Consider the following 6,000-nt stretch of genomic DNA (forward strand, 5'->3'; position numbering starts at 1 on the left):
GCAATTTTTTTTCCTTTTTTTGTGGGTGATGGGTGGGGGTGGGAGGTTTAGGTTTTTGGGTGGTCGTGGGTGTTGAGTTTTTTTTTTTTTTTTTTTTTTTTGTAGTGAGTTTATTTTTAGGAGCATTTGTACACTTCTTATTTTTAAGAGCATTTGTATTTGATCATAATCCACTAGATTACAGTCCCATGTATTACATGATTTGAATAATTGATCGATGTCGTAAGGTCGGTCAAAAATATAGTTAAAAGTGTCCTATTCACCTTTTACTAGTATAGGGCAAGTAGGGTGTCGAATCCATGGGGAATCAGTGGAAAGTGTAAAAGCTCATTGCTTGTGATGATTATCTATTTCTAAACTAATTGCTTTTTACAAATTATGAGAATGATTATGAAAACAAATGTAATTAATGTAGTTGTAAACACTTTTAAGAAAAGGGACCAGTCTCCGGGTTTCAGGTTATGTAAAAAATCGGGTAACTTAATTACTACCAATTGGAAATCATATAGACATGATTTGCCAAATACTTGTTTTGATAAATAACTAATAGATAATATATTTGATTGCAATGATCCACGATCGAAACCGAAAGATTGAAGCAAATGAATAGTAATCCAATTAATTATCAATCCTAGATTTCATAAACATAAACAAGCTCAATGATTAAAGGTTTAAGAACAATGACAACTTAGAATTTAATCCCAATTGTTGATGACAAAAACCAAATAATTGATGAACATAAATGTTTACGATAATCAAACAATCGTTTAATCGAAATAAGCGACAATAAGAAAGACTAACCGAATGATTAATCAAATCTCAATCCAACAAGTCATAAATATACGTAAACCCAATGTTTCAAACACAACCCTAGTCCCGGAGATGATCACAGGAGGTTTAGCCGCTCATGAAGCACGAACAATCTTCAAAAGCGTGATAGAGAGTGGATTGCATGATGATTCGGTAATCGATGAGGAATGATGATGATGTTGTGGTGAGTTGAGAGCTAAAAGCTATCACTTTTTCTGCCAACATTCGGAAGAAAAGAAGTATCTTCTGAAATTAGGGTTTTCACCCTTTAATAATCCTCAAACAAACACACGCACCCCTGTGATTCGCATCGTAGCTTACGATTATCGAACCGTAAGTTAGGGTTCAACATATAATATTATTTCTTGTCAACCGTAAGTCACAAGAGTCAACCGTAAACCCCATATGCAATCTGCTGGAAACATTCTTATTCATACTCTATCAACCGTAAGTTACGGTTAACAAACCGTAACCCACGACGAGTTCTCAACTCCTGTTTTACTCACATACCAAGTTTCACATCTTAACACTTGCACCCCCTAGACTTCTTTCTCTTACCTTTTTCTTGCATAGCTACTACATTGATCTTCCCATTAATTATACCATATAGCCCCTTGAACTTCAATGTTCTTTGTTTCTTGACTTTAACACCTACATTTCGGCCCGAAACACAACAGAAGACTTCCGTTTGCTGCATTTATCAATCTCACATGTTCCGCTTCATCTTTAAACACTTTAACTTCACCGAATTACGCGTTTTACCTGCAATAACACAAACACTCGCAATAAACATATTCCAAGCATATAATCACGTAAAAGGAACTAAATCACGTAAGATAAGCACTTTAGCACCCATGTTTCACACTCTCCATCAATAATGAAAATTGTTTATTTGTATAACACAATTAGATAGGTAGATGTACATGATAATTATCTCAAAAACTTACAATCTTTTGCTCATAGCAATTAATACCCAATCTGCTTCTAAAGTGTTTAATCATCAATTCTTTAGGAATGTTTGTAATTATTTTTACATCCAAAACATATTTTTATAACACATAAGTTTATTTTTCCTTATTTTAAAATACAAATTAACCTATCTTGTCTCATGTAGAATTTAAAAAGTTGTTAGGCTATATTAATAAACTCTCTAGCTATATTGATAAACATAAATCTTTTTTAATAAATAGATTAAACTGTTAAATCATGTAATATAGTTAAATAAGAAAAATATTTAAACTCATATTTGGGTTTTCATTTGCTTATTCTCCATAGTAACTCAAAGTTTGTTTCAAACATATCATGTTATCTATCATAATACTTAAGAATCCGTAGATTCTGCATTTTCGGCAACTTAATTCAATGTTATCATTATTATTACTAGAGTAAATTACTATTTGAGTCCTTTGTTTTTTTTAAATATTTGAGTCAAAAATCAAAATGTTTAACGCCCTAAGTCCCTAGACGTACTTTTTATAACATTTGAGTCCAAATTTTAACATTTTGAGTACAATTTTTTTAACAAACTGGACTCAAACCGTTATAAAATGAACAAAATTTGACTCAAAACGTTATAAAATAATTGGCTAGGGTCTCAGGACATTAAACTTTTTGATTTTAGACTCAAGTGGTTAAAACTACTAAAATACCGGGACTCAAAAAGCAATTTACTCTTATTACTATTATAAATATAATAGAATTTAATTGTTTTTTAGTAAGTTTTAATAGAAAAACATCATTATCATTATAAATTATAAATTATAAATTAAAATTTATTTGAAGTAGGAGCGGATATTAAAGTAACGATTTTAAAAGAAGCAATATTGTCCTTATCTGATATTAACATGATTTAGAAAACAAAAAAAAATCAATTTTGATTAGAGACAATTTTTTAGGGATAATATGATGTTGAAACTTTACATTCTTTAAAATCGTGTATTAAAATTAAGATTTGTTTTTCTAAAAGAATAGAAAACTTGTATGTAAATTTTGTTACGGTGTAAATGTGTATTATTTATTTTGTATTGATAAGATGTAAACAGATATGAAAACCTATAAAAATTTTAACCGTGTACTGCTATGCTAAAAATAGGAAAATAGTATATAATAAAGTTATGTCCAAAAGAAATACAACACTTCTTAAATGGAAAAGATAATTGTAATAAAAAACAAACGAACATTAATCAATATCATGGAATATAATTTCGATACTTATAAAAAAGGATAAAATACAAAGATAATTAATTTTCTAAAAAATAATTTCGATAATAATAGAAAGGATAAAAGATATAGATAATTTAATTTTTAAAATTTAAATTGAGGGAGATGAATTTGATTAAATTTTATTAATCTATTAAATAAGATATAAATAAAAATAAAATATTGTGGGAGAGAATGCGATGTGACATTAGATGATAAAAAATGAGAGATTATGTAAGAAAATGCCATGTGACATTATATTGAGTCTTTTATTAATATTTAGATAAAATTGTAGTCTTTTTAAGAGCAAGTGAGATTCCTTCGTGAGATGCAATGGACGGAAATTTTAATTTGTTACGTCATACCAGTAATCGTTATAGTTTATGTAAGCTAAAATTATTATAAATGGAGTTCTGTTTTGTAACAAAAAGAAAATAAACTCGTCTGCCTATTTAATTTTATTAAAGTTAAGAAAAGTAATTTATCAAACAAAAATCAAATTAAATGAAAAGTTATAACATAAAAACGTATATGATTAAAAGTATAAAATGTAAGATTGAAAATTAAACAAACTATATTTTATAACAAAGTAGTACTAGTCCATCTAAATTAATAAGTATAGTAATAATATTGACATTCTTTGTCTCAATACATATATATATATATAGGTTTATGATCATGTAAAAAAGATAAATTTATGAGAAGGATAAAAAAGAACATTATTTAATTTACTAGGATAGGGGCAAATAAGTAATTTAATAAAAAATTTAATTAAAGATAAAATTCAAAAACTCACATGCACTGCACATGCAAGTTTCCCCCGCCGTTTTTAAACGTCAATAACTTTTTATACGTAACTTTTAAAAAAATAAACCATAATAACGAGTGTTTTTATCTTTAATATAAGCACCATATTGCTATACTTATATAAAAAAAATTACGTTTCAGTCGGATGTTTTAGTCCATGGTGTTTTCTCTATGTTGTTTTAATTGTATAATAATTCAAGGCGTTGTGTTTTACAGTAAAGCACCATGAACGTATATAAAACACCATAACATTGCAAATATCATTTAAATTCAATCTTTCAGTCTTGTTTTCTATGGTGTTTTATTTTAGGAATTCAAAACAGATTATGGTGTCTTGTAAAATAAAATATCATAGAAAACAAAATTGAATGTAAATGGTATTCGCAATACGTTCATGGTGTTTTTCTATAAAACACAACACCTTGAATCACTATACAATTAAAACAACATAGACAAAACACCATGGACTAAAACATACAATCGAAACGTAAATTTTTTCTCTATATAAGTATAGCAATATGGTACGCATATTAAAGACAAAAAAACACTCGTTATTATGGTGTAATTTATTTTGAAAAAAAAAATTATGTATAAAAAATTATTGACGTTTAAAAAAGACGAGAGGAACTTGCATGTGCATTGCATGTGGGTTTTTGAATTTAAAAATATTAAATTTACCTTTATACCCTTAATATAGAAAATTAATTATTTGAATGTTAAGCACTATTTACAATTTTGCCATTATAATCTCAACCATTAGATTATAGATCAAAGGGTGTAGATTCCTTCCTACCCTTCTCACAAAACACACCCTTTTTACAATAACTATACCCTATATATATATAGGGTAAGGATTTAGTGAAAACAGTGAAAAGTGTGAGAACGGAGAGAACGGTTATGGATCGTCAGATCAAAACAATCTATGGACTAGATGACACGGTGGCGTTTTCGTAAATAACATCACTTTTATTAGTGTGGCGCGCTTCATTCAGGGTAAAAAAAAGTCTTTTGACTTCTCTACACAAAACGCCAAACTCATGAATAAAAAGCCATTAAAATCCCGCCTTAACCCAAATAGCACACTGATGTGTGTAAAATGCAACATGTAAAACACATCAATTAAGGCATAAAACTAACCCTTTTTAAGTACTAATGTTGGAAAAAGAGTGTTTTTGTCTTCCTTTTGTATTTTCAGGATGAAATGAGCTCAAAATCACAAAAGAAGCAAAAAGACCACTAATTCTACCATAAATACAAGAAAAGGAACAAAAGTGGACTGCCCGGACCCTCAACGGCACCTCCCAAGGCAAAAAGAAGGAAACAGAGTCTGAACACGCCCCGTGTCCAGCGAACACGGGGGCGTGCCCAGGAAGCAGCAGAAAAGACAAACCAGTAGAAGCTTCCATTGCCCACCACGGGGCCGTGTCCAGCGAGCACGGGGGCGTGGTGAAAGTACAGCAGGCGCATTAATTGTAATTCGCAATTACAATTAATGAGGAGAGAGAGTGTCAGGCGGGCACGGGGCCGTGTCCAGCGGACACGGGGCCGTGTCCAGCCTTCTGTTCAGCCTATAAATAGAGGAGCTTGGCTTCATTCTCTCTCATCCCTTGGCACACCACCTCTCTCACACTTCATCCACCACCCACCACCACCATAACACCATCATCCACCACCATCATCCATTGTCCATCATAGAGTGTGTGAGTCGTCTCGGGATCCAAGATTGATCGTAAGAGTTCTTGACAATCAAGGCCATGTTTGCCTAAGTCTCTTACATCACTTGGTGAAGACAAGTGTTTAGTATAATACTTTTTATTTTTAATCTTTTGCACTTTTTATTTGGTTTTGTATTAATGACTTTAATAACTAGTTACTTATGTTGAAGGTGATCTTTCCTTATCGTTTGTCCATGGTGTCTTGGCGTTATTTTACTGTCTATATAAAATAAAAGATTTTCACCATTCATATCTCCATGGTCTATATGGAGGTATGTTGGCTACCTGGTCGGGGGTTAAGGGAACGGTTTGGTAAGGGTCTTGCCCTTGTTCAGCGTTTAGAGGTCCTGCTTGGGACCTGGGTCAAATTTAGTAGGATCTCCTTCAATGCCCATAGGTATTGGATGGCGGGGGATCCAAACTCTTTGACCCCCTCATAAGTTAACTACTATTAATACTATAACCCGGC

The sequence above is a fragment of the Helianthus annuus genome, chromosome 7 (genome assembly GCF_002127325.2).
Source record: "Helianthus annuus cultivar XRQ/B chromosome 7, HanXRQr2.0-SUNRISE, whole genome shotgun sequence".
Lineage (NCBI taxonomy): Eukaryota > Viridiplantae > Streptophyta > Magnoliopsida > Asterales > Asteraceae > Helianthus > Helianthus annuus.